Source organism: Phoca vitulina, unplaced genomic scaffold, assembly GCF_004348235.1.
Source record: "Phoca vitulina isolate PV1807 unplaced genomic scaffold, GSC_HSeal_1.0 scaffold30, whole genome shotgun sequence".
Taxonomy (NCBI): Eukaryota; Metazoa; Chordata; class Mammalia; order Carnivora; family Phocidae; genus Phoca; species Phoca vitulina.
Window position 1 is genome coordinate 18,858,277 of NW_022589733.1, and position 22,498 is coordinate 18,880,774.

A 22,498-nucleotide genomic window follows, 5' to 3' on the forward strand; every position below is an offset into this window, starting at 1 on the left:
TGGTCCCACATCACAGAGCCCTCCATCTGCGCCTGAGCCTGGACTTGGGATAAGGGGTCATACTTGGTCCCTGCCTGGAAGAGAAAGGCATATATGGCCACCGATGGCCATGCCGTGGTGTGTGCAGAGAGCCCAGAAGACGCCATAATCCATCAGGTTCTCGGTTCTGGGAACTACTGTGCATCACAAGTCCCAGCGCACGGTGGCGGCTCTGGCTGGAGGCAGGCCAACCCGGCTGAGCCGGGGAGGAGGCTCAGTGGTATAACCAAACCTGGCTGCCCTGGGCGCTGCTCCTGGGTGACTACCTCTCTCTGAAGGCTGCACTTTTGGGGAAGCAGACATGGGTGAGGGTCTGGGTCATTGTTGTGTTATGAATCTGGCGTTGGTCCTGGCCCACCAGGTACTCTGAGGTAGGGTGCGTGGAAACCCTAAGGCTGGATTACTGATGACCTGGATTCAAACGTGGACAAAGTCAAGGCCTATCTGCTTTCCTGTCAGACACGGGGCTCAGCCCAGGCAATCTGTCTGCCAGCTCCCATACTCCAAGTAAGGCTCGTTGTAATCAGGGCTTCCAGAGCCAGTCCGAGCTGTATGAGGACTGGTTCGTGCTCTGTGCTCGGGCAGTGTTGTTCTGAAAAACAAGGAGGCCTCTGTGGCCAGTGACCAGGGAGCTTTGACTGCTCCGGCAACCATTGGTGTAGGGCTGGATTTCCTGAGAAGGACTTGGGTAGGTTGGAGGACACCGGGCCTCAAGGCTACTACATTGACTCTAGGAGAGCAGTGGTTTCCGCTCTCAACAAGAGCTTGGGGCGGGAGAAGGGAGCTTGAGGTACATGTGATGGGCACCACCGGCCCTTCTTCCCTGGCCTGCAGTGTAACACAGTCAGGTTAGCCCAGGTGGGGAGGAGCCCAGGGCCGACACTGGCCTGGCCTGGTTATCCTTGTCAGCAGTGAGTCTCTATGAGCCTTCTGGGCTATGCCGTTCCCTCTTCTTTTCCAAATGAAGGGGAAACAGTTCTCTGGACCAAGCAGTGGGCCCTGTCTTAGGAGAGGGGAGTAATGTCCGGGTCTGCAGTGAGGAAAGGAAGCTAAAGTGGGGCCATGCTTCCAGTTTGAGTGTAGAGGAGGTGACCCTTGAGGTCAACTTTGACTTGAGAGCAGCAGAAGCTGCCTAGGCCCTCCTCCCCCACCTGTCCCTCTCCCTTTCCCCTTCCTCATTCTTCCCAGGGATGCCTGAGAACATTTTCCGGAGAGAACACCTGAGTCTGAGCAGAGCCCACGCTGGGCCTCTGTGAATATTTGGTACAGATGCTTCCTACTGCCTCCCCAGTCATGCTTTTTATCAACTGCAATGCCAGGGCCACGGGTTGTGATTCTGTGGAGAGAATCAATTTCATAGATGTCAATAAACTAAGAAGAGGATTAATTCAGACTCTGAGGCTGAGCACGACCGCTATTTTGGGTCAAGTCCACATTTTGTTCCTGAGTGGACTCTGGCTTCCGCATCCTTTCCCGAGTTCAGCTCCTCAGCCTTCATTTTGAGTTCAGTGCACTGAGTTTGGCCATGTGCCTATGAGGAAGCCCTGGACTCCTTTCCATTCTTGGGGCCTTTCCCCACCATCTCCTGCTGTTCATTGTAAAAACCAAGCCACATAGAAGAGAATTTAGAAACACATCAGGCAGATTCCCACCCCTCTCACAGCAATCAATTCTCTTCGGCCTTCCCCTTCGATCTGGGTCCATGTGTGTGATGGCTGGACAAGGACACTCGCTTTATGGTCTATTTATTCAGTTAATGTTAGCTGTGTCTCCATGTGGCCTTTGAGTCTTTGAGCGCATCATATCCAGTGGCTGCAAAATGTCGTGTCAAGTGGATAGACATGCATTATTTAATCATTTGCCTTCTGTGCACATTATTGCTGGAAGCCAGGTCACCTGACCTGACTATGGCTCATAATGCGCATTTGCTAGGGCCAGTGCAGGGAGGCACAAAAGTAGGGCCAGAATTTAGACACATTTATTTATGAAACATTTATTAACTGTCCGCTAAAGGCAAGGAAATGTACCAGAGAGAGGGTGAGGTTTGGTGGGAGTGGGGGAAGTAAGAAAATGTGGCCCTAGATACCCAAGTGCTTGAGAATCTGACTGGGGCCAGGAGAAGGGCCTCCAGGTCTCACAGGTTGAGGGGGGATGTTAGGGCTTGTGAGTCCCAGGGAAGTTACAATATGTCTGGTTCTGAGAAACTAGGTTCTCAAACAGTTGGGACTTGTCTTTTAGACATTGGTGAGTTCCCATTTATTTGCCACTGATGCTAAAGTAGTCAACTTTGGGACTAATTTACCTTAAAAAACAAATAAGCAAAGGTTCTAGGGGCTTTTCCTATTATCACTTCAATTTTAGTCATATGCCTTTGGATGTTTCTTGAGTGGGAGGGGAAAGGATGCGGAAGGAGAGCTGTGTGGTTGGGAACTGTGGGAAATGCAGGAGTTTTCCCCAGAATGACTCACGTCCATCACACACAGCAGTGGGGTCACAGAGGCTAAAAACCACTACTTGGTAGGAGAATAACTGCTACATTTACTGAGCTCCTACTGCAAGACACACTGTACTAGGCACTTGACATAGGGAAGCGTGATTTTCTTTACAACAGTATTTTAAGGTAGGTATGATTCTCTTCCCTTTATTTATGGAGTTTGCAAATTAGGAGAGTTAAGTGACTTGCTACAGGTGACTTAGCCCTACCTCTTCTCTAGAACCAGGTGGCTGCATAGTATCTCATGAATCCCTGTTTCCAAAGAGTGGTCTCATGTATGTTTGCCTTTGAAAACAAAAGGGTAACTGGAGAGCAACCCAGACCTAGGAATGCAAGAGAAATTGTATGTAATAATTTTAGAAAGCTCTCTTAAAGTAATTTACTTCCCATAAAGAATAGGTACTTAGAGCTGAGATTGATAAGAATATATGTTTAGGGTTAGTAGTTAAGTTTATTTTGGTCATTTTCAAAAGAAACTGTACCTTAAAATTAACATACCACATCAGTGGGCTAAGAAACTGATCTCATCCTCACTCTTTCTGCTGGTAGATTAAAGACTTGAGGGTATTTACAGACTTTCTGTTCTGCCCCAAAAAGTCAGGAGGCCAGACCAGAAGCTCCTGCCCAGCAAATTTCAGTGGTGGAGCCGGATCTGTCCGCTGAGCCAGGAGCTGGATGTGTGTGGTGGGCAGAAGGGAATTTGAGGGATCCCACGTAAGCGTTCCAGGGGCCACGGCAGTCTGGGCCTGGTTTTTAAATTTGACTTTGATGTTTTTCTTGATTACGCCACAATCCTAATTCATCGTCCCATACATCAGAGCTGTAGGTTCTGCTTTCAAATGGCATACAGAGAACTATGCTCAAGGTGCTGATTTATCTTATTCTTTCATGGAAACCTTCTTTTACCTCTGACTGTGGATGCTCTACATGCTCTCATCACTACCCCTTGGGGCATCTTTGCTTCACATTCAATCCCTGCGCCCTGTGCTCGGAGGGGCTTCACTGACCGTTTCCTCTGCAGGCATGTCCACCATGCCTGCCCCCGCATCTGGGTTGACATCCAGTCTGCAGGCTGATGTACACCCTTGAAACTCTGTGGTGAATTTGGAGCTAGAGATGCATTCATGAGGCCTTGGCATATAGAGGGGAGCTGCATCCCTCTCCCAGAGTAGGTGAGGTCAGCAGGGGCATGGGTGGAGGGGGAAAAGCAAGGAGACCAGGGTCTGTCTTGGGGAAAACACAGCTGAGCTGTCAGTGGAGGTTGGAAGGGTCATAAAGGCACAGTAGAAGAGATGGGAGTGGAATTGGGAAGACATAGGTGCCCCAGGGTTTTGAGGTGACCAGGTGGGTTTAGAGGGGCCAAGAGCCCCAGGCTGTGTGGGGCCTGCTGGGATTCCTGTCCGCTGTTCTTGTTAATTTTTTTTTTTTAAAGATTTTATTTATTTATTTGACAGAGAGAGCACAAGCAGGGGGAGCAGCAGGCAGAGGGAGAGGGAGAAGCAGGCCTCCCGCTGAGCAGGGAGCCCGATGTGGGGCTCGATCCCGGGACCCCAGGATCATGACCTGAGCTGAAGGCAGATGCTTAACTGACTGAGCCAACCAGGTGCCCCCTGTTCTTGTTAATTTTATCCAAATCTTCAAAATCATAAATCCTGTGTGATGGGGATGAGTCTGAAACTATTTTTTTCAGTTCACTTTTTTTAAACTCATAGAATATTATATGATCATTAAAGAACACTGGGAAGAAAAAGCGGAAAGAAATTTTAAATACCTAATTTCAAACCTTTCTGAACACACCAAATGTCAACCTTTTGGTATATTTTCTTTCAGTGGCTTTTCAGTGGCTTAGGGTTATTAAAGTTGTGATTAGAATTATACTGTATATATAAATCTGTACTCAATTTAACATTTATATCCCAAGTATCAATCTATGATGGTCTTTTAAAACATGGCAAACATCATTCGCACGGGTACAAAGTTCAGCATTCGCCTCAGTCCTCTTCAGAATATTACTCCTTCCGGCTGTTGTACATGTTCTGGCTACTAGATGTCAGGTCAGGTACTGCGAGTAGCACGTAAATTTATGCCCACAACTGTCTTCATCTCGTATTTCCAACAGCAGTGGGTTTCGCCTCAAGTGTCCTGATGCTAAAATCCCGAGTGTACAAAAGTTCAGAACAGTTATGCTTTCACAGTTGCTCCTAAGAATATAAAATTGCCCTTTTCATCCTGCCTGATGCTACTTATTGCCTTAAAATTGTGCTTTGTCTTGATATAGCTGCTCATGCTTTTGCTTTTGTTTGCATTTAACTGGTATAGCTTTGCCTACCCTGGCGTTGTTTTATTTTACCTGAGTCTCTTGCATTTATTTAATCTGGGAGCCTTTGTCTTGTAACAAGGGAATGTTAAAGACTCACTTTTATTGCAGAACCATTTTGGGTAGCCTCCTGTCATCTTGTTTTATGTTTTCTGGATTTCCTTTCTTTTCTGACTTTTGCGCCATAGCAGATGATTTCTTTTATCTTCTGCAGTGATTTGGACGGGAGACATCTTGATTCTCACTCCACTGATCTGCATTCTATTGCCTCCAATGAATGTTTTTTGATTTGTCTCTGTGTTCGGTTTCTAAGCAGCTCTGCTTATCTCAGCCTGGCCCCTTCTCATCTCCTTTTGGTGGAGGCAACATCCTCTGCAGAATGGTTTTAAAGGCCCTCTGTAGTTTTTTCTTTGTTTGCTCACTCTGGGAATGGAGTCCTGCATAGGTGCCCAGTGGTGCTTCCTGCAAGATAAAGGGACCATCCAGGCCCCAGCCAGGGGGTAGGTGTGTTTGGGGATGGTGACGGGGCGAGGCAGGAAATGTCCTCACCACTGCCTTCGGAAGCCCCCAGGAAGAGGTGCCTGCTGGCCCTTACTGAGAAAAGCAGCCTGAGCAGCCGTGGTCCCAGCTGGCAGGGCTGAGCTCTCTGCAGAGAGATGGTCCCAGGGCTAAAGACCAGAGTGAGAGTGGATGGGGGACTGGAGCTGCCTGGGTCTTGGCTCTGGCCTAGAGACGTGGTTGAGCCTGATAGGCTCTGCATGAAATTTCCTGGGCACATGAATTATTTGAAAAGAGGCTTTTTAAGACTTTTTAAGATTTCAGTGAGGGCTTTTTCAGTGCTTCCATTTGTCTACTCTCTTAACCAGGTATTGCTCTAATGTATATTAAAACTCTCTCTATGGGGCAATTAAAAAGCTTTAAACGACTTGCTTAAATTAAACACTCTGGCATTTTTTTCATTTATGCAAGATAGTTGCTCCTCTGTGTCCCCAACACACAGGGGCCTGTTCTGGGGAGGCCTTGCCCCAGCCACACACAGGGGAAAGGCCGGGTGGCGCTGGCTAGGGAGGACTGCCTGCCAGGACCGAAGAAGGTCTCCAGAGGGAGACACAGGCCCAGCAAAGATTCTCTTTTCTTTCTTTTTTTCCAGCTTTATTGAGATATTATTGACATATAACATGCAAGTTTAAGGTGTACAATGTGATGATTTGATACGCGAGTATATTGTGAAATAATTACTACGGGGCTTTGTCTTCTTGAAGGGCCTGGAGACAGGGGTGGGGCTGGCCTGCCACCACTGATCCTGCATCTGACCAGGCCAAGGCTTTCCAAACAGTGGCCTCAGGCCTGCCGGAAGGGCACAGGGCAGCGCATACGGGGTAGAGTGAGGGGGCCGGCCTGGCTTCTGCAGATGGACGGGAAGCCAAATAGTGACTTAGGAGAGCTAGACCACTTCCGCTGAACACTAAAGGCTGACGCCTCAAAAACGGGAAGTGTCTCCAGGACCAGCATCTCAGCTGATCCTCTGGAATCCCTTGGAACATTTCAGCCAGAATCAAGAGGGTCCAGACAAGCTGGTTCCCAGGAGGCCTTGGGGCTAGGACAAGTCCAGGCCTTGGCCACTGAGATCAAGGTTATCACTCTAATCTCCATGCCACTCTAGGCCCACATGGTCAGGATGGCCACTACCAAGCCCTTGGAGGACCAGAGGGGTAAACTGAGCTCCAGAGGTGTAGATGATATATCCAAGATCACTCTACAGGCCAATCCCAATTCTCTTCAGTGTCTCAAAATATCCACACTTCTATGTGTGTTGGTGTAAACCCTCTGACTCAGGTGTTAACATCTGGGTCAAAAGCGTGTGTGTGTGTGTGTGACCACACCCCCCTTGCCCCTGTCAGTTAGTCGCTCCTCCTCTGTGCTTCTAGTACTCTCTGCTCATGCCCCCAGCATAGCACTTACTTCGCTGCACTGCCATTATCTGTCCGCGTTTGTCCTTGCAGGAGGCAGTACTTAAGGGCGGGGACTTTGTGCTTCTCTTTGTATACAGTAGACACACATGAATTTTGTTAAATGAATGTTGATGAATTCCTAATTCCACTCACTACACATAGGTTACAATGGTTTGGTCCAATTAAACGTGCAATCCTTTTCTGATCCATTAGTGTAAAATTATGTTCTTCTGAAGGTTAGCAACTGAACAATTATTTTGCTCAGCACTCCATCCCCGTGGGGAGCCTGGCTGCTTGGACCACACTGCTTCGTGGATGCTCCTTGTGGCCGCATGCTCTAATTGCAGGCAAAGGGTCTCAAGAGTGGGTCTTTCAAATGAAGCATGCAAAGGACAAATCTTTTTACTGAGCGTATACCCAACAAGTTTCTGCAACATACCAGCCTCTGCCTCCTTCACCTTCACGCTGCTACCTCAGACAGCACAGCTGGACCTGCTCAGACTTGATGTGGGGGAAGGGTGGCAATATAAGGTCCCCATTTGGCTCACCTGCTGGGCTACCTTATTCCAGAGGTATGAGGAAGCACCTAGAAGGAAGCATCACTGGTGACCATCACAGGTGACCACGTTCATTTGCACATTTCCTACAGTGCACTCCTTGTTCTGTTTTGGAATTGCCTAACCCCTAAGGATAGGCACCGTGTCTCATTTACTTCCATCTCTCCAGTGCCTGACACAAGGCTTAGCACACAGTAGTGTTAAGGACGTGAGCAAGCTGTGAACACTTGCTGAGCACCTACTGTGTGCTACGCCCTGAGCTGGGCGCTGATCACAGGAATATCTAAAAATGGACCCTTGGGATCAGAATGATCAGGTAAAAGGGAACTGGCTGGTAAAGGTATTCTGAATAACCACGGCTGTACTTTGTGATGCGCAACCACTTGAAACGTCCATACCTTTATTATTATTATTTTGATTTCCCAATTTGATTTTATCCTTCAGAAGTCACCATTCCACCCTGTTGTGTTCAGTGTTTGACACACATTAATCGTTACTGGGGTCGGTGGCCACAGGAGCCTTTAACATTCTATTACCCAAGTGTTTGTCATTTCTCATTAATGGTATGTTTAAAATCCCCAGGCACTTTTTCCTGGATAACTTGTCAAAATCTCTGTGGCCTTGCCAACCTGTTTATTTATCCTTCCAGAACTGTGGAGGGCATCTGGAACCCTAGTATGACTTTCTAGAGAAAATACAGTGTGGCACCATGGTCTCTTTCATTTTCTATCATCTTTCACATCAGAACTCCTTTACTTGTTAAGGGGCTCTCTCGTGGCTGTGAAAGTCCCCTCCCCATTGCCTCACACCCTTCACAGAACTGCAGGGGCCTCTCGGAAGAAGCCCGCACTGTGCCCCTCTCCCTTCCTGCCTTTGTTTTCCATGGTTATCAGAAGTGTAGCCATGGAGAGAAATCTGGTGGTCAGCAGCGACTGCAGCCATTAGAAAAGAGATTTCTCTTCTAATGCCCCTAAGGAGCATGGGGTCTGGTTTCTAGTCCCTGCAGTTTGCAGAGAAACAAGCACAATTAATTCCCGATGCCAAAAGTCTGAAAAATTTCATTTTGTGAAATGAGCTCTCCGCAAGGGAGGGGGCGACTGGCTGACAGGTGCTGAATCCAAGAAGGACTATGGGATTTGCAATGACCCTGACTCAGGCCCTCACAGCAGCCACCCTGGCGGGCAGCTACTCAGGCAGGGGTGTCACTGGGAAATCATGGACCAAATGATAACACTGCCTGCTTCCCAGAACACAGAGAAAAGGACTCAGCCCAGTGGGCAAACCTTCTGCCTCCTCCCCCACAGAAAAGTCCTAAGCTTTTTGCCTGAGTTTGAGCATTGCAGCTGTGTTTGGCATCTGTGTTCCTGGCAGCCCATGCTGCCTGCCACTTGACATAGGCAGCGGTGCTGGTAGCCGACCTCCCACCCTTCTACTGCCTGGGGCTTTTGTGAAGACCAAATGAAAGAAAAGGCTGTGCACATTGTTTGGAAAGCAGAGAGCAGGGGTAGGCGTGCTGGCTTGTGGTGCCGTCTGGCCACGCTCTCCTCAAACTCTGGCTTTGGGCACGCTTGGTCACCTGCTCCACACTGCAATCATACGCCCAAATTCAGTGAGCTGCCTCAAATTGGTGCTTTCAGATTTCACATCCCCTCTTTTGCCTATGAACTTTTTTGGTTTTCTAACACTTGTTAGCCTGATATCCAAGGCTTTCCAAACCCTTATTTCTAAACATCTGTTTCCTACTGAAAACCTCTTCTCCATTTCAGGGCCCCCAGAACACATCATTGGCATTCCCAGCCCTGTTCATTTGCTCACAGCTTTTCGCTGCCTTCCCTCTTCTCGGTACTCACTGCTCAGAGCCTCTCCATATCGTACCCACTCTTGAAGACCAAGCAGAAGACCTCTACACAAGCTAATCAATGAATCCTCTTGCCCTCTTTCAAAATAACAGTCATTGGGTTCCTGTTGACCTTGAACCAGGGAGGTAGTGATCACAGTGGTTAAGAGAAGGTTTTGCAGTCAAATTGCCTGGATTGGGGTCCTGGTCCCACTTCTCACTGCTTGTGTGACCTTGGGCAAGTTAAAGTACCTGAGTGTTGCTTTCCTCAGCTATAAAATAGGGATAATAATGGTATCTCTTTTATGCATATAAAGTGCTGAGCGCAATGCCTGATGGCACTGTGAGCATTCAGTAAAGGAAGGTTAGTATTACTCTTAAGAATTTTCTTAAAGTTGGCTTGTAGTGGCCATAAGAGCCCAGGGAAAGTAGATTTTATTGCCCCAGATAAGAAAAATGAGGCTCAGAAAGGTTAAAGCACTTGCCCGAGGCCACACATTGGTGGTGAAGCTGAGATTCAGATTCAGGTCTGTCTGGGATCCATAGCTTTAGCCAACTGCCATAGCCAACCGGCCTTAATCAGGCCTCTTGTGCTTACTTCAGCCCTTGTTCCTTGGTTCACTCTGCACATTGGCATCTCCCTTCTCCGCAGCCAGACCCTTGCAGAGCAAGGTTTTTCAAAATGCACCATTCCGTATTTGTTGAGTGAACAAGAGGGAATGGGTGGGGAAAATGCATTTTAAGATCAGAACTTATCCCAAGAGAACTTAATACTGGTACTTAGGTCCCTGGAAGTCACGGGTCTCTCAACAGAACGATGGGTGAGCCTGCCTTCCGGATCTTCCCCACCTCAATTCCCCCACCACACTTTGACCTTGGACATCTGACTATGTTGCTCTCCTGCCAAAATACTTCCAGGGATCCCCACACTTGCCGTGTAACTAGTCTGAGTGTTTTCTCTAGAGTCCAACATGCTTTGTTAACATAAGTCTTCACTGAGCTTAACATACATTTCTTTGGTCCAGAAAGCAAATTTTTGGAAGAGGAATAGATATTCAAGGACAGCAGCAATGTGTTCCCTAAGAGCTGTGCAGTGAGTGGACCCACGGTCTGCTCTAAGATCCAGGAGAACATGGTTCTCCTGGGGCTATGGTTTCTAGATTTATGCCCCATTTATTTTTAAAGCAAAGCTTCATGTAAAATGCTCTAAACACTAGGTCAGAATGTCAGAACTTCAGGATAAATATGATGGAGAACAATGCCCATTTTGCTGCTTGCTTTACCATCCCAGGAAAGAAACCTCACATGTATAAATGGGACAGAAGAATATGAAAGATTGTATAGAATGCCCAAAGTTACTGAGATCCTACATTTTGGTGTAGACACAATCAGATGAAACTGTCCTTTCAACCACCTCAGGGACCAAGCAAAGATGGAGAATGTGGTAGTGAAAATGTAGAAAAGATCATGGAGATCCTCATAAAAAAATTCTCTATTAACCAAAAGTTCCCTATTAAAGAACATCTGAAATTCCATTTCATGAAAGCCACCATTTTTAAAGCATCTACTATGTATGAGGTGTTTTATTTGCATTATCTAATTTAGTCCTCACCACAACCTGCAAGAGAGGTGGTGCTAGCTCCATTTTATAGAGGAGAAAACTGACAGTTTATTTTTTTTTAAGATTTTATTTTTAAGTAATCTCTACACCCAAAGTGGGGCTTGAACCCACAACCCTAATATCAAGAGTCACACACTCCACCAACTGAGCCAACCAGGTGCCACGACTGTCTTGATCAAGGCCAATGGATGGCAGAGTGGCTTTGACCTCACATACGCCTGACTCCTACCCAAGATCTTTCTCCTAGAGCATAAGCCTTATATTTCCCTGAGAAATCTTGGAGTCAAAGAGATTTAGAGCTCTTGGGTCATCTGTTATAAGTATACTTTGATCATCTTCTTCCTCAACTCATTTAGCAGGGGTCAAGACCTGTGCATAATGCAGTTAGCTAATTTGTTTATCCATTGTATGCTTATTTAAATGGCTTGAAATCTTTCCTCAGTATCATTATCTGCCAGAAAATTGGGGCCACATCAAGGTAGTTCATGAGCTTATACTGAGCAAGTATTTTCAATCATGTTTTAACTAGTAGTAAATCTTTTTCTTCATTTATCTTAAAATTGTCTGCTTGTTCTCCTTCCTGTAGCCCCTGTCTTGTAAGATTCTATAAGCCCCTTCTGATAGTAACAATAACTAATATTAATTGAGCCCTCACTATGTACCAGCCACTGTTCTAAGTAATTTGACTCAATCAAGGAGATAGGCTCTGTTATCATCCTCATTTTACAGGTGAGGAAATGGAAGCACAGAGAGATCGATCAACTTGTCCAAGGTCACACAGCCCAAGTGGTAGAGCTAGTATTCATCTCAGGCTGACTGATTATAGAACCTACTTTGCTAAATGCCTTAGTTTTTTGTTTGTTTGTTTGTTTGTTTGTTTTAAAGATTTTATTTATTTATTTGACAGAGATTGACAGTGAGAGAGGGAACACAAGCAGGGGGAGTGGGAGAGGGAGAAGCAGGCTTCCCGCAGAGCAGGGAGCCCGATGCAGGGCTCGATCCCAGGACCCTGGGATCATGACCTGAGCCGAAGGCAGACGCTTAACGACTGAGCCACCCAGGCACCACTAAATGCCTTAGTTTGTAAAGAACATTTCCTCCTAAGTGAAAGCACTCTAGAACAGTGTTATTCAGTAGAAATATGAGCTATAAATGCAAGCCACATATATAATTATAAATTTTCTAGTAGACACATTAAAAAAGGAAAAAGAAACAAGTGAAATTAATTTTAATATATTTTATTTAACCCAATATATCCAAAATATTATTTCAACCTATAATATTCACATTAATGAGCTGTTTTATATTTTTTCATACTAATTTTTCAAAATCGGGTATATATTTTATACTTGCAGTGTATCTCAATTTGGACTAGCCACATTTTGAGTGCTCATTAGCCACATGTGGCTTGGACAACATGGATATAAATGGGCACTCTTCTTTTCATATTTCATCTATGATTTTTTTCTATTTCAACTTTAAGTTGCATTACGATTAGATCCAAGAAGCCTATGTTAATGTAAACGTGCCCTTTGGGTAATTTGGTGAGCAGAGCAGTAGTTTAGTACAGTGGAGAGAAGAAGCTTGAGGAATTACTAAAACCTGGGTTCTAATCCTCATTTTTGCCACTACCGGGGCTGTGTATGGCCAGTGGCAACCCTCAGTTTCCCTCAGCCTCTTTCCTCATGTTAAAAAAGAGATGATGACAGTTTATGACTATTAAGGTTCTTTCCATTTCTAAAAACTCTTTCTGCTCGTCAGGGGTTCTGCATCTGTTTCCACGTTCCACTCAAGATTCCTATGTGACAGAGTTTATTCCAAGTTGGACTACATTTGCTATGCCCAGCTCTGTGCCTGGCACATTGCAGACACAAGAATATTCGTTGAATGAATGAAAATCCTGTTCTTCTTTGACGGATCCCTGTGTTTCCCAGTTTTTGCCAAAATAACTATAGCAGCCTTAGCAATCAATTACACTTATATTTCCATTCTCACATTGGCACAAAATCTTGATGATCTAAGTTTTCTGAAGGGTCAAAGCCAGAATTAAAAACCATTTCCTGATCCTGTTAGCAAAGGAGATGGTGCTCAGCTGTAGGCATGGCTTCCTAGAGACCCCCACAAATAGCTTTCCTCTTAATACATGCTGTTCCGATGTTGAGGAGAGTTAATTAATGACTCTAAATAAGAAAACAATCAAATCTGTCTGTGGTCATAGGAGTCAGAGCAGACCCAGATGGGGAGCCAGGTCCTTGGCCTCCAAGTGCCCTCGGAAAAAGCAATAGCAGCCTTGCTCTGTGCATCGGAGTCCTGCAGAGGCCCAGCCTAGGAGGGGAGGGAATTACTCAGAATGGATTGGACACCCAGCCTGATGTGAGGCATTTTCTTTTTCTTTTTTTAAAAGATTTTTTATTCATTTATTTGACACAGAGAGAGCGAGAGAGACAGAGAGCAAGTACAAGCAGGGGGAGCGGCAGGCAGAGGGAGAAGCAGGCTCCCCACAGAGCAGGGAGCCCGATGCAGGGCTCGATCCCAGGACCCTGGGATCATGACCTGAGCTGAAGGCAGCCGCTTAACCGACGGAACCACCCAGGTGCCCCTGTGAGGCATTTTCTTAAAAGGTGAGCCCCCTCCCCCCCGCATCTGTGTGTTGTGCAGACTGAGATCGAGAGAGGAGAAAAAGCAAAAGTCTATTCCTCTCTGCTCTCTTTAGATACCTAAACAACAGGTACTGAATGGGGAGTTCTCAGGCACAGGCCTCTTGGCAGAATCAGAGGACATGTGGCCTGAAGCACATCAGCCCCAAACCTGCCTACCTTCAGGAGTCCTGAAGCCACATATGAAGGCAGAACAGTGGTTATGATGACATGAGGGCAGGATGTGATAGTTCCCTGAGATTAGCTGCGGCTCACAACAATGAAAACTTTCATTCTGGTGTTAGAGACTTTGCTGTAAAAACGTGAGAGTGGGAATAGGGGAAAGGAGCCTCTTAACAATATCCAAGTGTCCTCAGCATTGGAACAGGACTGTAGCAAGTAAAGATAAGCCCTATTTCTTTGGCTCTACATGTACTCTGTGAAATAATATCAGCCTCCTCATTGTTCCCTCATTCTTGCAGATTATTAAAAATAAATTTTGCTGCCATCCAGGCTTGGCTTGTTGTGAAATTGTTCCACTCTGGAAAGAAAACCCTGGGACGCTGGCCATGAGGGTCATTATACTCCCCTTTCTCCTCCTTGGTAATCAAGTACAGGTATCCTTCTGTCAGGATAATATGTAAAGTATTGTGGTAATATCCTTGATGCATTTGAAAGGACTCTTTGAGGCTTATGTCTGAATCTTTGTTGGTCCCCAATCCATTCCTCTAAAATTTGGTTAGAATCTCAGATAGGACAGTTCAAAACTTCAATTTTGCTTCTCCAATAGCAGTAGGAAAAAATCGTGGTAAGAGGAGGCTCTGGAGTTTAAGAGATCCAGGTGGGAATTTAACCTCTGTTCCTTCTGATCTCTGTAATCATGGGCAAGCCCCTTTCCTCTCAAAGCTTCATTTCCTCATCTTGAAAGTGGAAACACCACCACCACCTACCTCATAGGTCTGTGAGGATTAAATACATTCTCACATGTGAAAAGCCTGACTCAGAAATTTCTTCTTATTATTAGCTTGTAATTCTTTAAATAGGGTTTGCCAATGGGTTTGTTTGAAGCGATGCAATAAAAGCCTCTATAGCTCTGTTTCCTCCTATTTCTTTCTGTGATGAGCTTTGGGGAAATCCTCACAGAGGCCGTGGTCATCAGAGCTTGCTTCTACTCCATGCCCTAAATCCTGCCTTCCCACTAGTGGGGTTGAAGCCAGTGCTCCAGAACCTTGGACAGCTCCTCTCCTTTGTGACTGCAGGAAAGGAACAGGAGGGATTTGGGGGATTTTCCCAGAAAGGCTGCATTAGTGCTTGGATTTAGGAATCCCCAGGGCTTCATTCCCACTCCCAGCATGCATGCTATTTGCCTGCATCCTCAGATTCTTCAAGACGACCAGCTCTCCTGGAAAAATTCTGAGGAGCATCTCCTCAGAAACCTGTTAACTACACCTATAAGATTTACTAAACCTTCACCCCCTTTCCTTCTCTCCTGTGAACTCCAAGGATTTTTTTGAGCCCAAGAACAGAAACACCACCCACATCTTCCTGTATCTGCTGATATTTAATTTGTTTGGCTTCTGTACAAGGATTAAACATTCTTGATTAACTTCAAGTGAAAGTAATAATGTATGAGCATGAAGAAAGGTTTTACAAGACAAAGAGATTCAGGTATGAATTAAAAGAAACATAAAATAATGTTATTGCCTGTAGGTGATGTTAAGCACCATTCTCTAATCAGAATAAGCAGGTGGTTCAATTTATGAGATAATTTAGCTTTTCACTCTCTAATGCAGAACACAACACACATAGGCAGTCACCTTCTGAACAGGCAAGGAAGAGATTAAGTCCTATTTTTACTTTATGATACTGAGTCACATAGTTCAATGCAAATCACATGGATGCCAAAGTAAGAACAATACCAGGTATTTAAATACCTCCTTTCCTTTGAGGAGCTCTAAAGATTTTGTGGCTGTGTGAAATCCCTTCAGAGCAATTCTGGGAGAAGAGACACACGTCATCAGATGAGGATTTAAGACAGAGCATGTTTCATCCATCTCCCCTACTCCCATCAGTAGGTCTGGAAGAACCAGTGTTTGCCAGTTCTTTGCACTTAGTAATAGCCTCCCGAGTCTTGCATTTTCTGGGCCATGTTGTCAACCAGTAAAAGAAGGCTTATCTTTGAAAATATGTTATTTAATAATGAGGAAGAGAGGAAGATAAAGTGTAATAAGAAAGGGGGGTGGGAACATAGTGGGAGAGGAAGAGATAAGAAAGATGCCTAAAACACCCTGAGCTTGATAAGTATTTTCCACACATTTTCCTCTTAAGCAGATTTGATGTCCACCCCTGGACAGAAACTTGGACAAAAGCATTTTGGCCCTCTTTAAATACTTCTTCCCCCCTTAAAAAAAAAAAAATTATTTATTTGACAGAGAGAGAATGAGAGAGCACAAGCAGGGGGAGCAGCAGAGGGAAAGGGAGAAGCAGGCTCCCGCTAATCAGCGAGCCCGATGTGGGGTTCGATCCCAGGACCCTGGGATCATGACCTGAGCTGAAGGCAGACGCTTAATCGACTGAGACACCCAGGTGTCCCTTTAAATATTTCTATATGGGCAAGGACAGTGGCAGTTCCACTGCTTGAACTAGTTTGAAGGAACTGCCATCAAGAACATCAACCTAGGACTCCAAGGGCAGACAGGGAGCCCCCAAATAAAAGGGTTTGTGGTTTTTACCTAACAGTGCCCACACCCACCCTGAACCTCCACACTCTGGGGGAGTGTTAGTTGCAAAATTACTACTTTTCCCAGTAGAGGTCGCTGTGGGTACTGGCAGTGGATACTCGTGGAGACTGGACCAGGCAGGGCTGGGCTGGATGGTGGCTCCACTGTCTGGTAACTGCTCTTCCTGTGGTTCCACTGACAATGGTCTAGCCCCTCATCCTATGGGAAAGGGGTTTCTGGTGGGGATTATCTCAAAGCCACACAACACCTTTGCTATAAAAGTACTATGAAATTGAGGTCACTTTCTGGGAATAGGCATGTCTGGGAGGGCTGTCCTTATCCTCTAGGGGTGTCCACTCATAGTGGTATCTCTGTGTCTCACTCATGCTCTGTGAGTATACCTTGTATTACTGAGAGGCCACCTGCCACTGACCAGCAACCCCAGACCTATGGCCCTTCCAGACATGAAGGCCAAATGGACAAAATTTGCCTTGCCACAAAATCTTGCACCCACATCATAAGGGACTGTGCTGATGAGCGCCCTGAGCCCCACCTGGAAGCCCACGTGGAGGGGCGGGGTGGAATTCTGGGCCCCAGGGCAGCCCATTACAGCAGGATAAGGTTTCTGAAGGATGGGAAGGGCAGGGCAATGGTAACGGATGTTAGGGTCAGACCTGAGACCCCAGAAAGGCTTTAGAGGGCTCCACATACTTGTGAGGTCCTATATTCTAGGCCACACCCAAGCATGCAGGCTAGGCCCAAGGCAGCCTGAAGCTACCTTCACCCTGAGGGCACCCACTGGGACCCTAGGTTATTACGGTGGCTTTAGAGTGGAAGGGGCTCCCACCCTGCCCCCACCGCCAACATCTAAGGTCAGCAGTAAGTGGCTCCTCTTCTCACAGGCTCACACAGCCAGATTCACAAGCTCACCGTGACACACATGAACACGAGCACACGCTGGTACATTCACCCGTCATACACGTTCACACACTCTGACCCACATCATCACCCATGCAAACACACGGTGACACAAACACACTCAAACCCCGGAATCAAACTGGACCTAACATGGTTGATGGGGCGTGGGGACACCATCCAGTCAGGATGCCCCTCCAGACCCTGCCCACTTAGGTCTTCTGAATCTTGGGACCCTCCCCTCCAGGCGGAGCCCCCCCCCCCCCGCCTGTCCGTGTCCTCGTGGTCACAGGTCTTGAATGTCCCCCAGAAGGGCACAGGGCATCCTGGGGTGCTGGGCCGGCGTAGGGGGTGGTGTGCCGGAAAGAAGGGTGCGGGGCATAGTACCCAGCCAGGGCGCAGCCGCCTCCTCCCTCGGGATTTTCCATCCCGGCTCGCGCAGGCCCGAGAGGAGCGAGCGCGCTTTGTCTCCCGCCCGGCTCCTGGCATGTTTCCGCGGAAGCTCTCTGCGCCGCGCCCGGAGCCCCCCCTTCCCTGGCCGCGCCCCCCGCCCAGCGGGTGGCGCAGGCCCGCCAGTGCAGCGACCGCCGCTTTGTCCTACCGAGGATGCTTGGGCCGAGCGCAAAAGCACGGTTCCCGAAGCCGCCGCCGAGCGCCCTGGAAGCAGGTTTCGGTAGCCAGATCTGGGGCGCTCCCCGCGTGAAGCCTAGCAGCCTCAAAGGTCTGGAGACTCAGGGGACATCTGCCCCGAGCTTCGGAGTGCTAGAGAAGGGACCCACCCCATCCCGCCCGCACGTGCCCATCAGCGTCTGGCTCCCTGCCGCGGTGCAGGAGCCGGGTCGCCAGGCGGGGCGGGACGGGGCGGGGCAGGGAGGGTCGTCTCGACTTTTGGCCCCTGGCCTGGATCCAGGTAGAGAGGGCCTATGAGGTAAGGCTCAGAGAGGGAGAGGTCGGGAGGATTCCCTCCACCCCTCTTACTTTCCCCCACCGCACATCCACACCCAGGCCACTCGGACCGTAGGCAAGGGACCCTGAGCATGGAGAACCCCCGAGAATCCATCAGTGCCTTCCTGTGCCGGCGACTTCAAACACGGTGGGGAGGGGTCTCCCGGCCTTAGCTCCTCACATCCCACCCCCCCACCCCCAATAACCTAGGCGGGTCCAAGTGGGAGGGGGAAGAGTCCCCTGTCTCCATCCCATCCCGTTTTCCTTCTTTACAAAAACCTAGGCTTCAGGAAAGGGGTGGGCACGGAAAGGATCTTCCTGACATCCCAAACAGCCCCTCCTCAATAAGCCCAGGATGGTCTGAGCGGAGGAGGAGGAGTCCCCTGGTCTCATCCATCACACCCAGACTCCCTTTGTAACCTCAAGCAGTACAGGTGTTATGGGGAAGGGTCTCCCTACCTCAGAACCTTTCATCCCATAACACTCCCTCCCATCCTCAATAATCCAAGCAGCCTCGTTTTCAGGCACGGGGGTGGGGGAAATCTCCAAGCTCCCCAACGCCCTCTCAGTAGAGATGGGGGGTCCCTCCAGCCCTTACCCCTCACACTCTCACACTGCCCCTCCACCATAAAACAAAAACTAACCCAAGCTGCTCTGACTTCAGGTGCCGGGCCACGGGGAGGCCCTCGAGTCAGTCAGCAGCTCTCCGGGACAGATGGTCTTGAGGGCGGTGAGGAGAGGTCCCATTAACTCCCCAGGCCCCCTCATTTCTCAGTTCACCCCCCCCCCCATAAAACAAAAGCGAACCCAGCAGCACCGACCTCAAAGAGGAGGGAGGGCTGTCAGCGCTCGGCAGCGCGACCAGCTCTTCCGGGCTCCTCACTGCCCCGGCTTTCCCGCGGTGGCTCTCGCGGTGGCAACGGTGGCGGCGGTGGCGGCGGCGGCGGCGGCGACAGCGGCGGCGACCGCGGCTTTCGCGTCCGGAGCCTCCCTCGGACTCAGCACCTGGAGCAGCGAACAGCTCCGCGCCTCATTCCGCTGACTCCGCCCCCCCTGCGCCGCCGTAGCCAATGACGATCCTGGCCCCGCCCAGGAGGCCGCCCATTGGGGGCGCCTTCTCCGCTCTCTTCGGGCCGGCCGGCTGGTTTCTCGGGCTCTCGGTCAAGACCGCATCGCCCAGAGACTGCCGGAGTTTTTCCACAGCCTTCTGGAACTGGTAGTCCTTTAAGAACGCGGAGGGGGCTTATGCCGCGGGAGGGTAACCGAAGGTGGACTGCATTTCCCAGGATGCATGAAGAAACCGAGGCGCTGAGGAGGGCGGGAGGACTGTTTCCATAGCAAAGGCAGCTGGTTGGGGATGGCTGACAGAGAAATGGGGCAGGCCGCGGGACCCTCGGATTGTGCGTGACTTCGGGCAGCCTCTTGGGAGGGCGTTTCGATTTTTTTTTCTCCTCGATACCCACCACGGGACTCTGGGCCTCAGTTTTCCCATCTGAGAAGAAGGGCGTGGATCCGTCCCCCTGCCCACAGTCCGCGGTGATGGAGCAAACCGAGGTCGAGTCGCTTTGGTTTGCCCAACAAAGGTGAGAGAGGACGGAGGAGACCTGTGGCTTCAGAGTGTGGCCTTCTGAACTTTATCCCTTTACATTTGTCTCGATTTATCATACAGGAGAGCTTTACTTTTGGTCATATCTTTTGAGCCGTCACAAGGAGGCCTTCTCATCCGGTCTTCCCCTCCGGACTCTTGGCCTCCTTACGCCACCCCTGATACGGCAACATTTCCCCCACAGTAGCCAGAGGGCGCTACTCAGGCTTCCCATTGCCTGTGGAATTAAGCCCACGCTCCTCTCACCAGTGCTAAGCCCTTCTAAATCTGGTGACCACCTTGTTCTTGCAACACTCTGAACTTCTTTGGTAGCTGGGAAGCCTTAACCATCCGTTTTCTCTCGCTCTGGTGGTTCCTTCCACCCTTGCACTCGACTCACCCTTCACACTCTTCAAGCCCCAGCCAGCTTACGTTGCCTCATCCGTGAAGCCTTCCCAGATGCCCGGCTCCATATTAGATACCCCACCTTGTATGTGAGCCGCGCCCTCTACTTCCCCTGTTCTACTTGCGTGTTTATGTGTCCATCTTCCACATTAGATTGTAAGATCCACAGAACAGGGGTCATGTCTATATTATTAATACTTATAGTCCGGTGCCTAGTGTCTGCCACATAGTAGGTACTGCTTAGATATTTGTTGAGTTGAAAAGGAATTGAAAATGAATTGAACAGTAATTGAATTTTACTCACACCTCCATGCTCTTAATTTCCTAAGGTTGCACATTTCCCATTGCTGAAAGCATTCAACTAGAGGGATGCCACCCTAGTGAGGAAATGTTTATGTCATTCATACAGTGGATTGGAATTTTGCCTGAATGCTTTGGGAGCCCTTACAATCCTATGATGCTAGGGATTGATAGATTCATGCCAATCATTACTTGGAAGTCTTGTCAATTCTCCCCTAAATGTCATCAGTTCTTCATGTTCCTCTATTTCTAGCTGTTTGCCCTTCTCCTTTCTGTGCCTAAATTCCCTACCTCCCACTCCCTTTCTGGGAAAGATCTTCTGCCCCTGTCAGTTATAAAGTAATGACAGTGTGAGATCTCTGCCCTTCTTTCAGTTCTCTGCTCAGCATCATAGGGCCCCGGTGGTGATGTCCCACCTTGCTAGTTAATGTTTTGTTTTTGTTTTTGTTTTTGTTTTTTTCTGGATCTTTTTACACTCAGGGCTCTGGTGTTGGCCAGATGGTCCAATTAATCCCACACATGCTTCATATGTCACCCCATCCAGACTTTTGGGTGTATTTCAGCTAAAGCATTCTTGGGAGAATGCCTTAATATATGAGTATAATTAATTCATGGCCAAAGAAATAACCAGGGGGACTATTACCCTGAACCTGATTCAAACCAAAAAGACAGATCCTGAGGAAAAGAAACCCTGTCATCCTTAAGTTGATGACATCCGTGGAGGGAAGACTAGGATGGGGAATGAGTAAAATGGATTGCATTTGGGGAAGAACTAACAGGAACTCTAAGAGGCATGGCAAAGGGGCTTTGATCCAGGCTAAAGCATGAGGGAAGGTCACTAGAGCTGGGTAAACAGATGAGGCCTCATTACTGAAGATGAGAAAACTATCAGGAGGGAGGGGGAAATGGGATTTGTGCTGACACAGAGTGTCTAATTCTGTGGATGCAGTGAGAGTAGAGGTTGTTGGAAAACAGGTGGGGGAAGACTAGACCACAGGGTGGGCATCGACAGAACGTTGGCAGAGTATCAACAGAAGGCTAGCAAAGAAGACTGCCTAGAGCCACAGTTGAAACTCTGAAGGTCAGTTTAGCACTTAAGGAGTAATGCTAGTTTTCAGGAAATTTTTGCAAATAGTGAAAAAGCCAGGGTACCATTCTTCCAGAAAGCAGGAACTAAAATAGCATTGGTCTAGCCAAGTAGAGTAAGGAAAGCTGGGTTCTAATTCTGACTTTGCCTGTGATTGGATGTGTGATCCTGGGTTGGACCTGATTCTTCATTTGTAAAATACTCTTTATTGGTGTTAGGGAGCAGCTAATAAGATAGAGGTGTGGGAATCCAAACCCATTTACTAGCTGTGTGACCTTGCACAAACTACATTATCAGATCTACAGTTTGCTTATTTGACAATGTTGTAATAGATAAGTGACGTTCCTTATGTAAAGCACTTCACAAATATTAGGCACTTTAACAAATGTTCTTCATCTTGGATTATCAGAAATTGGTTTGACTGTGAATAAACAGGCATGAGGTAATGTCCTGGGTAGTCTGGGTTCAAATTTCCATTCTCTTATTAGTTGTATGATTTTGGTCAGTCATATGCTCAGTGTATTTGTTTCGTCATTTTTTAAAGGGTGGCTTTAGAGCAGAGAAGCCTAAGAGAATGGAATTCTAGCTGATTAGAAGCTAGAGTTATAAAGGATTGCAGGGTAACATTGAGCTAGCTTCCTATCTTGTTAAAGGGGAAAGAAAGATCTCAGTGAAGTTCCATAGGTCTTCTAATTAAGTAATGAGGGGATTAGCCAAAATGTTGAATCTCAGAGGTGGGGTTGGAGTGATTAACCAGGGCTGGGTGTTGAAGAGCCTAGTATACTAGGCTAGTATACTATAGCTTTATTCTAAAGATAATGAAGGTTTTTAAGGAGACATGCATTTTGAAAAGGTCTAGGGCCCGTGTGGAGAATGGACAGAAGATGAGGCTAGGATGTAGTTTAGAAGCTGCTGTGGTGACCCAGCACAGCATCTATGAAGATAGAAAAGAGAGAGCAGATCTGAGATATATTAAGGAGGTAAATATTCAAAGAACTTTGTGAGTGATGAGCTGAGGGCACAGAGGAGAGTGGTGAGTAAAGATGATGCCCAGGTGTCTGTCTTGGGAAACTTGGTGGATGGATGGT

General features: G+C 47.8%; 2 protein-coding genes and 1 pseudogene across 2 annotated transcripts in view; 1 reads left to right on the forward strand and 2 right to left on the reverse strand.

Moving 5' to 3' along the window:
* SMPD3 (sphingomyelin phosphodiesterase 3) overlaps positions 1 to 19,053 on the reverse strand; it is an 83,814-nt gene extending 64,761 nt beyond the window's left edge. Inside the window, exon 1 of the mRNA XM_032424112.1 lies at positions 18,855 to 19,053. The gene's annotated coding sequence lies outside the window, so the exon portion shown is untranslated. The remainder of the gene's footprint in view (positions 1 to 18,854) is intronic.
* A 10-nt stretch (positions 19,054 to 19,063) lies between these two features.
* Positions 19,064 to 22,498, reverse strand: part of LOC116644466 — a 50,532-nt pseudogene continuing 47,097 nt past the window's right edge.
* The window catches only part of ZFP90 (ZFP90 zinc finger protein), a 158,128-nt gene continuing 154,891 nt past the window's right edge, over positions 19,262 to 22,498 (forward strand). Inside the window, exon 1 of the mRNA XM_032424054.1 lies at positions 19,262 to 19,616. The gene's annotated coding sequence lies outside the window, so the exon portion shown is untranslated. The remainder of the gene's footprint in view (positions 19,617 to 22,498) is intronic.